Genomic DNA, 12,394 nt, shown 5'->3' with positions numbered 1-12,394 from the left:
ATGGTTTTTTACATAAAAGGAAATGGACTGATTCCAGACGTGTTGGCTATGCTGGGCACTATGTTCTCCTGGTAGCCTCCAGAGCCCCCACCACCCTAGCCAGCATTCCCAGGCCAGGCCTTGCTTCTTCAGGCAGTGCCTGGCACTCTGAGAACTTCTAACAGCACCTTGGTGGATGAGTTGCAGTCATCATTTGAGGCTTGCTTTGCTTCTCTCATGAGTCAGAATTATGTCAATAGCATTGATCAGGAAGAAATTCAAACTAGTGTTGATCAGTGTTTTCAAAAGTTCCTGGATACTGCAAGACAGAATTTTTTTCCCTACAAAAAAAAAAATATTACAATTGTCTGTCCAGAGACCAGAGCAAGTGATCAAAAAGGACGTCTCAGAACTAAGGAATGAACTGCACTGGAAAGATGCGCTGGTGCAGAAGCACCAAACAGAGCTGAAGCATGGGCAGTAGGTGCTGGAGGACATCGAGGTGCAGCATAAAAGCCCACGAAGTCCCTCAGGGCTCCCTGACCTACCTGGAGCAGGCATCTGCCAATGTCCCTGTGCCTCTGAAGCAGACCTGAGAGGGGTCTGGCCCACAAGGTAGCTCTCTGCAGACAGTTTCGCCAATCGTCTTTCTGTGTGGACATGGCATTTTAGAAGAACCATTTGCCAGAGAATGAGTTAATTTCTTGAGTACTTTATAAAATGCCAAGGCTGGTAAATGAAGTGAGGGGCTTTTGGTTTGACTTGTTTCATTTGTCTGAAGCAAAGTTTAGACTATTCATTTGATGATGCAGATTCTTTCTTGTTTTTTTTTTTTTTTTTTTTTTTTTTGCTTGTTTTTGATTTTTTTTATTTTGTACGTAAATAGATAGTATAGTGCAGGTGACCTGCAGAGTGATTCTCTACTACTTCACCTCCACAGAGAGCAGGGGGAGCATCCATTGGTAAAGGTATTTTGCCATCTTGTTGGAGGAGGTTTTCCTTCCTGTGTTTTATGCGTCTCTTGTTAGATTTCATCCCTTCGCCTAGTACAAACATTCCATTGTCTTCTGAAGAGTCAGCAGGTCTGTGGCTCAGTGTCTTGGTTTGTTTTGTCCTCTCCAGCCCTGCAGATCCCTCCCCACACATTCCTGGATATCCTCTCATGTTCCTAGTCTGGCCTGGATGCCACCTGCTCCATGAAGCCTCCACTCCATTCCAGGGCACAGGTCTTTTTATTCCTTCTGCTGTCCTTGCTAGCTTCTCCCTGGTGGGTTAGTGAATGGTATCTGTTTCTGTGTCCTTGCTGCAATCGCACATCCATAGGAAGGAGGCATGACTCCCCTTGAATATACAGGAATATGTATTATACACACACACACACACACACACACACACACAGGTGTTGATCAGTGCTGGAGGTGATGCTTGGTACTCACCTGGTATATGATACTTTTTTACTCATTTTCTTTGTGTGCTGTGTGGATGATATTTGGCTGTGAACCTGTGACCTCTGATGACCAGACTGAAGTCAGCAGATCTATTAGAACGGATAGGTCAAATCTTTTCAGTTATTTTTTCATATATCATAAGGGTTTAACTGGTGATCTCACATTAATTAGAAGCTCTGATTGGCAGCTTTGGGTTTCTTGATTAAAAACCTAAATAAACCAATTAAGATTGGGGCAGTCTTTCAATGATAAAGGTGATTTTGGTGAAAAGATTGAAAACTGTTTTACTTGGTGCTTAGTGAAAATGTTTTGAATTTGTGTATATACAAGTTATTTGTCATTTCTTTATATTTATTCAAAAGTTATTTGACAAATAAATAACAATCTTTCAAAAAAAAGCTATATCAAAATTTTGTTCTTTGCTTCATTTACTTAATAATGTTGGAAAGCTCATCAGTACACATTTATCTATCACTTTTTAATTGCTGCATAACAGTGAGGATCCATAAATTATTTAATAATTCCCCCATTGATAACTATGTAACTATTTCCTTGTGCATGCATGTGTTTAATTCTCTAAGAAATGTAACAGTGGAATTGCTGGTCTGAAAATTATATATATTTAAACTTCTATAGAAAATGCCTTTGCTCTTCTTCTCAAAAATTTATTCTATTTATTTTCTTGCCAAAAATATAGAAGTTGCTATTTCTCTCATGTCTTGTGAACTACGTGTATTATCAATCTTTTAAAAATACTTACCTGTTACTTGTTTTGTTTGTTAACTTGGGTAGTCACTATATTCAGAGATTTGGTCAAATGACAGTGTATATGTAGATGTTGTTGAGAAGATGCTTTTAAAATGAGACAAATATTTAAATCAGTAGATTTTGAATAAAGCACACAGTAATGAGTTGAAGACTTTAAAAGACTTCCCAAAGAGGGAATTCCATCTCCAAGCTGCCTTCGCATTTGAGCTGTAGCATTAACTCTTCCCTGGGTCCAGACTGCAAGCCTGACCTGCAGATTTTGGATTAGCCAGATACACCCAACTATGTGAATAACTGTATTTTAAATACTTAAATAAACACACAAACACACACACACACATGCATACATACACACAAGCAAACCTTCTGGAGAATCTTAATACACTTATTCAGTAAGAAATTGCCTCTTGGCTTAGTTTCAGTTTGCAATTTTCTGATTATGGTTGAAGTTCAAAATTGTGTGTGTGTGAGTGTGTGTGTATGGGGTGAAGTTCAAAATTGTGTGTGTGTGTTGTTGTTGTTGTTGTTGCTGTTGCTTTACCCTATGTCTTTCTCAGATTTTCCATTCATAACCATTGCCCATTTTCTACAGGGCATTTTGACTTTGTCTGAAGGGGTTCTTTCTATATTTGTGTTTTGATTCTTTCTTTTATAAGCTGTGCATATCCCATATGATCTGTCTTCTGTGGTTAATGTAGTGAACATCTCAGCCTCTAAGCTGGGATACCATCCAGAGGCCTTTTGGAAGGACAGCCCTTTCCTCTCTACCCATCCGCAGTTTTCTCTGTGCTGGTTTCTCCATCCTTCCACCAAATCTATTTTCTATCTTTTCAAAACCCTCAATATTTGTAATTTAGAATGCCTTTGTAAATGTATGCTGCTTCTGATACCTTGTCAAAACAGGGCAAAGGTTTTCAAAGTCTCCAGGACCCAGCTGGTTATATTTTTTTAAAATCCATTCAGATACAGCAATAGAACCAAAACCACATAATTATCCCTAAGTTGCCTGTAAAGGACAATCAGAACAAAGTAGTGTGCTCTTTTTAAAAGGCTAATAAATGCCTGGTAAGTGGGACACTGTGCAAAGAGGACTGCAGGAATGTGCTTTTGGAAATCTGAAAGTTCACCATAGAGAAGTGGTACTATAATCACTGGAGGAGTTAAAATAGCATACAATTATGCACACAATGAAAACTACTTTTTTCCTTTGTATATAGAGTTCTGTGTGATTTTCATGCAACTGAAAGTGCTGCATTTAATTGAAAAAATACTATGTTTTGTGTTATGTGTAATTTACAAATAAGAAGTAGACATTCAGGAAGCCAGAGATACTCCCTTTCTTTACGACAACTTACATAGAACAATTGGGAAAACCATTCATAGATCCTGAGGGACAGGCAGCAAGTTCCCTAACTCCCTTGGCATAGGGAACATAAAATTTATGGGTGAGAGCAGAAACACACATGGGATTTGCCTCCCAAGATAGAAACACAGGGCCAATTCCACTTCCTTCATTTCCTAACAATCCAGGTACTTAGAACTCTAGCATGAGTTAGATTGGGACATATTTGCCTGTCCCAATCCCAACCCAGCTAGCTCTTCTCCATTTTGCTTTGGAGAAATCTTGGGGTAACCACCGGAAACAGTGTCCTGCCTTCCTTTGACCCAGGAAGAAGATAGGAACATAACCCAAGTAGGCCCCAGGACACAATTTGCAATAAGAAATGAAAATTCAAGGACCCTATTTTAACAATAAGAATTTCAAGATGGCAACATTGGCACATTAAACCACACAGGAGCCCTTTGAAGCATGTTTGCATGCCTATGAAGCCAGCCCTAGTTAGAAATTGACTTTTTGAGAAGACTCACAGGGAGAGAAATAGGAAAGCTGAACCCTGTCCTCAGCAGATCTCTGCAGGGTCACCTGTGCATCACAGGACCACCCCTGGCTTCTGTTTCTTTCTAAGGTGTGGTGATTCCACCCTCCAGCTTTGCCTAGGATTCTATGGGTTATCACCTCCTTCCAAAAATTCTTTTTTGGTTTGGTTTGGTTTGGTTTCCCTTGTAAGTTTCTTTGGCTTGCACCAGGAGATCCTAATTGGCCCTGGAAGTTAGCAAGTGATTCTCATTTAGTGGGCACTGGAAATAAGGCCACTCCCAGTAAATTGGGCTGGCAACGATAAAAAAAAAAACACACAAACATGAAAATACCTTTTTCTCAATTGTGGGGGTCGGATGGCTCTGCAACCTCAAAGATTAGCTCCCACACTGCAAAGAGGATATGGGGAGCAAAAGAGGCAGGCAAGAGAGAGAGCCCACCTGAAACCCCTCTATTTATTGGGGAAAAGCCATTCATATAATATTCCACCCAAATAAGGAAAGGGGTTGGGTTTCGAAGGGTGGAGTTTTGCTTGGTGATATCTTTGGGGTCAGCAGGTTGATTGACATCTTGGAAAGCCACACCCATCTCAGGTGCTGTGCGGGATCACAGGCCGAGTGAGAGAAGGCACACATAAATCGCACAGCCCAATCAGGCAGTAACAGCAGGCCAGTCCTCTCATTCGCTCAAATGCACAAAGCTCACACACACTGTCCATGGATGGCTGGCTACAGGGCACACTTTTACACCAGGCTCAATTCTAAGTATAAGGGATGAAGCAGTGAGGTCTCTGCTTTCATGGAGCCTGCTCAACATAACATAAACTATAATTCAATGAATAAATCAGTAATTTCTAAAAGTGCAAGATAAACAATGAGGATCAACAGAATACAAGGTACTGGGGAGAGGAGCGCTCCCTACTCATGGCTGTTGCACTCATGTTCCTTCTGCCCACGACACCATTTCCTCCATGTTCCCTGTGCCCACCTTCCTATTCAACAGTCACCTTTTAGCGACCTCCCCAAATGCCCTACCTAAAGTGGCACTGGTAGCATTCCTGCTCTCATTTCCTCTCCCCTTATTCTGCCTTTATTTCCTTCATAGCATTCATTACCACATCATGCATCCTATATTTCTTTGTTTACTTAGGAATCATCTCACTTTCCCAGGTCAGACGTGTGCTCCAAGGAGAACAGGGGTTCTGTCTGTTCATGGCCATCCCATTGCACTGAGGACAGCCTGTGACATTAAGTGGGTGCTCAATAAATGTTTGACAATGGATGACTAGGAGTGATCAGAGGCCTCTCTGAGGAAAAAATCTTAAGGCTGAAACCTAAATGAGGAGAAGGAGATGGCCAAGTGGAGAATGTTCCAAGTAATGGGAGCAGCAAGTGTGAAAACACGGAGGGAAACAAGTTTCTTGTGTTTGAAAGACAGAAGAAAGGACAATGTGGGCACCCATTTCGCCCTGACTCTGGGTGAAGAGGGCCTTGAAGTCAACTCTGGTAGACCAGGCCACTGGGTAGATAGCCTACTGCTATCTGAGCCCACTACATGACCACCACCACTGTCCCTGGTGGCACTGTCAGAGCCTCCTTGGTGCCCTGGCTGGGGTAGCAGGTGGAGACGGCTGCATGCAGGGATGATGAGCTGGCCAGGTGGCCATCAGGGAGGTGCTGCAAGAACCTCCCAGCCCTTAGAGGAGGGGGGTAGAGCTTGAGGGGGCTGTGGATCAGGTTTAGAAAGTGATCATTAAGGAAATCATACAAAGGTTCAAAGGAACATCTATGGCTCCCAGTGTAACTTCTGAAATCTTGATCCCTCTTGTGTTAGCACAAGAAATCGGCCAGCACATGACCATATCATCAACAGCAACACTAGCGCTAGGCCCAGTGTAGCCAGTTCTCTCTCCCTCCATCATGAGAGACAACTCTTCTCAGTCATAGTACGCTGTACCTGCAGCGTCCAGAAACCGACCCAAATTCCCTCAACACAGTACCACAGACAGTCACTAACTGATTGGAGTTGGCATATGACATGTGCTATCAATCCTGGCCTCCAGACTGATGCACAAAACTGACCCAGGGAAGGTTTGTGTCCCTGGTTAAGAATTTAGGAAAAGTGGACTCTCTACCTGTGATTTACAAAACCCAATGCATGATTTTAAGCTTTTTTTTTTTTTTGGGGGGGGGGGGGGGCAGGTACCAAGGATTGAACTCAGGAACACTTAACCACTGAGCCACTTCCCCAGCCCTTTTTGTTTTTTTATTTTGAGACAGGGCCCCACTAAGTTGCTAAGGCTGGCTTTGAACTTGTCATCCTCCTGCCTCAGCTCCCCAGCCACTGAAATTACAGGTGTACCACCATACCCCGCTTTATTTTTTTCTTGAATCATAACAAACATACAGAAAAGTACGTGAACTAGGGTGTGGTGGTGCATGCCTGTAATCCCACTGGCTCAGGAGGCTGAAGCAGGAGGATTGCGAGTTTGAAGCAGCCTTAGCAAAAGTAGGGTGCTAAGCAGCTCAGTGAGACCCTGTCTCAAAATAAAATTTAAAATAGGGCCGGGGAAGTGGCTCAGTGTTCCAGCGCCACTGAGTTCAATCCCTGGTATCTCCCCGCTCCCAAAAATAGTACATGGACTAGAAGGCTACCCATTGACCAAACCCTTCCTATCCCTCATCTCCCCTATTCACCTCACTCTCTGGTGTGAATTCTACTCTCAACTTGTATGAAATATTCTTTTTAAGATTCTGTATGCCAGTATGTTTTTTGAGCAGAGAGTGACACACTTTGATTTGTGCTTCTAGATGATCTTTTTGGCTGCAATATTGAAACTAGCTGGTAGGGGGCGCCATGGTAGAAGCAGGAAGAGCATAAAGGAGGCCCCTGCAGTAACCTGCTCAGAGTGATGGGGCTTTGACCAGTGTGGGAGAAGTGTATGTTTCCATAAATATTTTAAATATACAGCCAGGCAGATTTGCCAGTAAATTGGATGTCCAAGTGAAAGAGAGAAGGAAGACAATAGTAAGTGCAAGGTTTTTGGCCTGAGTAACTGGAGAATAAAGCAAGAAAGAAAAGTAGCAAACATATTGTTAAAAAAAGAGAATCCTCTGAGAGGAGGAAGGTACAGAAGGAGCATATATGGTTCAAGAAATCAAAGGCACATCAAATTCGAGATGTCCAGTAGTCACCCAAGTGGAAACATCATGTAGGCAGCTGGTTATAGGAACTGAAGGTTCAAGTGAGAGGGCATAAAGAAGGTACCAATTTGAAAAGCATCAGATTATAAGGGGCATTTTAAGCTAAGGACTATGTGAGATCACAAAGGAAGTGAGAATCAAAAAACAAGAAAAACTCAAGCATATGAGTGGATCCTAGAGAACGGGGAGGGTCTACTGTATAAGTAGAAAAGGAGGCGAGAACCTAGCAGTCGTTGGCACTTATAGAACACCTACACTGCTTCTGGTCCCACACCACGCATGCACTGTCATTGCATTAGCCCCCACAACAACTGTCTGGGGAAAGCACTATTTTCCATCCCTATATTACAGATGGGACCCCTAAGACTTAGTGTTACCGCTGTTGACTGGTGACGAGTTCTTGCTTCCCCAATGTTGAAGAATAACACCAGAGAAGCACGCCAAGGCAAGGTCAGAGTAGAAATTAGAAGTTTATTAAAGGACAGCAGAAAAGACTTCTCCCGGAGGAAGAAGGGGACCCAAGAGGTGGAATCCGTGGAAGGGATGTTGTCTCCCCTTTTTATAGTTCTTTCAGTGATGGAATGTAGGTGGGAAGGACCGAGGGGTGGGACACAGGTGGGCCAAAGAAGTAATCTGGTCAGGAAGGACTTGAGTCAGCACCTTTTTGCTGGGGGCTGTACATTAACATTTCTTTGAGGTGGACTTTGGCCTAGGGCCTTTTCGGGACTTCATTAACATTCCTTGAGTTGTCCTGCGTTTCCCGGAATCATTGCCAGCATGGCCTCCATTTTAGATTTCACTCAGCATTAGACCCGATTTATCTAACTACACTGACTACCTAACTTTAAATCTGGCTTCATTAGGAGAGTCAGATTTGTTCAAGTTCTGTAAATGGTGCTGGGCCCTGAGTCCAGTTGCTCTGGTTCTAAGCCCTGGAGCCTAAGTACTATTCTATACTACCTGTCCCTGGACAGTGCAGCTAGCACTAACAAGATGAACAAATGTGAAGCCCAATGTCCTCGTGAAATATCAAATTAATATGACCAGAGCACTAGCCTATATAATTGAAGCCAGATTTAAAGATAGATAGTTAGTGTAGTTAGGTAAATCAGGTTTCATATCCAGTAAGATAAAGAAAATGGAGACCATTGTCCAGAATGGATTCCAGGAAACCAGAACAACACCTGGAGAAATTGAAATGCTAATGTCCCCAAGGCCCAGAACCCATCCTAAAGAATTTTTAATGAAGCAGCTCCCAGCAAACAAGGAGGTGCTAATCAAACCACCCCAGGCCCTTCCTGCATAGATTATTCCTCCCTGCCCCACCAGTCCACCTGCAGGACAGAGGAAAACAAAGGACAGGAATATGGGAGGACTAAAAGAAGATCTTAGATATAAAAGGTGGGTATTATTATTATTATTATTATTATTATTATTATGTAGAGCAATGTAAAATACAAAGTTTATGAGACCAAATATTTCCCACCTAGTCTATAGGGGGTCCCTTTAAATGTTGATTTTAAAAAAATAAATATATAAATAAATGACAGCAGAATGCATTACTATTCTTATTACACATATACAACACAACTTTCATATCTCTGTTTGTATATAAAGTATGTTGACACCAATTTGTGTCTTCATACATGTACTTTGGATAATGATGTCCATCCCATTCCACCATCCTTGCTAACCCCCTGCCCCCTTCCTTCCCCTCCCACCCCTCTGTCCTATCTAGAATTCATCTATTCCTCCCATGCTCCCCCTCCCTTCCCCACTAGGAGTCAGCCTCCTTATATCAGAATAAAACATTCAGCATTTGTTTTTGGGGGGATTGGCTAACTTTACTTAGCATTATCTTCTCCAATGCCATCCATTTACCTGAAAATGCCATGATTTTATTCTCTTTTATTGCTAAGTAATATGCCACATTTTTTTTATCCAATTATCAACTGAAGGGCATCTAGGTTGGCTCCACAGTTTAGCTATTGTGAATTGGGCTGCTATAAACATTGATGTGGCTGTGTCCCTGTAGTATGCTGTTTTTAAGTTCTTTGGGGTATAGACCAAGGAGAGGGATAGCTGGGTCAAATGGTGGTTCCATTCCCAGATTTCCAAGGAATCTCCATACTGCTTTCCATATTGACTGCACCAATTTGCAGTCCTACCAGGAATGTATAAATGTACCCTTTTCCCTGCATCCTCGCCAACTCTTATTGTTGTTTGTCTTCATAATAGCTGCCATTCTGACTGGAGTGAGATGAAATCTTAGAGTAGTTTTGATTTGCATTTTTCTAATTGCTAGAGATAATTGAAAAACCAGCCTCTACCTCAGAGCAAAGCCTGTCCAAGGAAGGGACATGAACTTAGTCCTTGGAAAAACCCACAGAGCACTCCTAGGCACATTCCCACCCTGCTAAGTTGTTTATCTACAAATAACAGGAGAGATCTGCTGCGCCAGGTGTCCCTGACTCAGTCAGGTTAGGTGGGGATCCATAGCAGCCCCCTAGCAGCCACCAATCAGCATGAGACAGGGAAATACCTGGGATGCCAGATAACCCTCCCAGTGGTTTATGGTGGTTGATAACAAGTTGGTGTAAGGGTCCCACGAAACGTCGGAGAAAGAGACCACCAAGTGACCACTCATGCAATTGGCAGAAGGGGATTTATTGAACCAGCATGCTGGGGCTCCGTGCCCACTCAAGAAGGGAAAGCAGCCCAGAGCCCCGAGCAGGGGCTGAGCACTGCTTAAGTACACTTTTTGGGGAGGGCGGAGGGCTTTGTATACATCAGAACAAATTATCATGAGGCGCGGGAAAATTGAACAACAGCTCCTAAACATGATTAGTTCATTCATTGGCGGGAACAGGTCAGGCTGGAGCGATAGGTCATTCCTAAGGAGAGTACACATTTAAACTGATTGGTTTAGGCCCTGCAAGGCCTACGTGTGACCACACAGAGCCCTTCAGTTATTAAATAACCAAGCAGCCAGGGGAAATGTTTACTGGGCGGTTCTAAGCATTGTCTTAACAGCTACAGAAATTTCAGGTTTTGCAGGTAGCATAGAAACCTAACAATACCTCCTTTACATTTTAACTCAGACCTTGCAGCTTAGAAACTTACAACACCCGGTCTTTTACCCTTTAACTTTTATGCTTTAACTTCAATTTCTTTTACCCTTACATTGGGAAACCATGTAGTTCAGTACGTACACCCCTCTTGGCTCAAACCAATCAGTTCAAACGAATACCCCCTTTGTACTGACCAATCACCCCTACCCAACTTGTTCCCGCCAGTGAATGTGCTAATCATGTTTTAGAGTTGTTATTTGATTTTCCCGCGGTGTGTGATGATTTGCTAAAAGAGGCTATGATGTATGTGAAGTCCCTGCCCTCTCCAAAGAATGTATAAAACTGCTGCAAACCCTGGGCTTGGGGCCTCTCAGCGTCACCAGTTGCTGTGTGTGCGTGCAGAGGACCGAGCTAACTCGCAATAAACACCTCTTTGCTGCTTGCATCGATCTTGGGTCTCTGGTGGTCTTTGGGGGTCCCGAATTCGAGCATAACAATAATAAACATTTTTCCATATATTTGTTGATTGACTGTATATCCTCTTCTAAGAAGTGACTGTTCAGGTCCTTGGCCCATTTGTTGATTGGGTTATTATTATTATTATTATTATTATTATTATTATTTTGGTGCTTAGCTTTTTGAGTTCTTTATATACCCTAGAGATTAAGTGCTCTATCTGATGTGTGAGGGGTAAAAATTTGGTCCTAGGATGTAGGCTCTCTGTTAACTGTAAGGTCAGGCAAGACGGCAAAAGGAGTCAGATTTATCTTTTTTGAACAAAGCTTTATTGAGATATCACTCCTGGGCAGAATTCTGTCGGGGACTAGAAGGAAATTCTCCTTCAAAGATTAGCCTGACAGCCCCCTGGGAGACATCCTGCCTGGGATGCATCCTGCAGGTACCTATCTCCCTGGAACATCCTGCGGTTATCAGGATCATTAGACATCTTGCACCTGGCAGTTTTACCACCCACATCCAGCAATTGTTGATTAGAGAGCTTCCCCATCCCCAGCATATAAATACCCCTGTGTGAACAATAAAAGTTTGCAGCTTGATCAGAATTTTTTGTCTTGCTGTCACCTTCCGTGTCTCTTGTCCCTTCATTCCTCCCCATCTAGGTTCCCTGCCCACGTTGATGTGTCCCGCCCGACGGGACAGAATTCTATCAGACCCACAGAGTGGGCAGGAAGAGGGTCTGAGGAGAAACCACATGGGGGCTCCACCAGAAATTTTACGGAAGGGAAGGGCTTAGGACAGGAAAAAATGTTTTAGACTCCCTTGTACCCTGGAGTGGGTCTGGGGAACTGGCTGAAATCCAGGATTGGCCAAGACATCCCGCTGATTGACAGGCGGTTCAGTAGGTGCCTGATTGATGCACTGCAAGCTGCTTGGTGCTTTGTTCCTAAGTCACCGCCACCAACCTGACAATCACCTCACAGATTGTTTCTTTTGCTGAGAAGAAACTTTTTAGTTTGACTAACCCACAAGATTACAATTACCTTATATTAGACAAAGGTGCCAAAAAACATGCATTGGAGAAAAGATACCATCTTCAACAAATGGTGCTGTAAAAACTGGAAATCGAAATGGTGCTGTAAAAACTGGAAATCCATATAAAAAAAAAAGAAGAAGAAGAAGAAATTAAATCCCTATCTCTCACCATGCACAAAACTCAACTCAAAGTGGATCAAGGACCTAGGAATTAAACCAGAGACACTGCATCTAATAGAAGAAAAAAAAGTAGGCCCTAATTTTCATCATGTGGGATTAGGCCCCAACTTCCTTAATAAGACCCCTATAGTGCAATAATTAAAGCCAAGAATCAATAAATGGGATTGATTTTTTTTTTAATCCCCCTAACAAAAAAGCCTTCCATCATGGTCATCACCCTTACCTACCCAAAGAACCAGTAGAAAGAAGCTTAAAAATTACAGGATATAGAGAATATTTTTCACCTGTCCCAGTGTAAACTCTCAGGTAGAGCCTCCAATATGTCAGTATCTTTGTAAATAAAAAAGGATCAAGAAAACATCCTCCCCTCTTATT

At 42.7% G+C, this 12,394-nt stretch overlaps 1 pseudogene; it reads left to right on the top strand.

Moving 5' to 3' along the window:
- LOC114099489 (mediator of RNA polymerase II transcription subunit 28 pseudogene) lies at positions 1–575 on the top strand (annotated as a pseudogene).
- The last annotated feature ends 11,819 nt before the right edge of the window (positions 576–12,394 follow it).

The sequence above is a fragment of the Marmota flaviventris genome, chromosome 14, assembly GCF_047511675.1.
Source record: "Marmota flaviventris isolate mMarFla1 chromosome 14, mMarFla1.hap1, whole genome shotgun sequence".
Lineage (NCBI taxonomy): Eukaryota > Metazoa > Chordata > Mammalia > Rodentia > Sciuridae > Marmota > Marmota flaviventris.
Note: the sequence above shows the minus strand (reverse complement) of the source record. Positions and strands in the feature narration are given on the sequence as shown.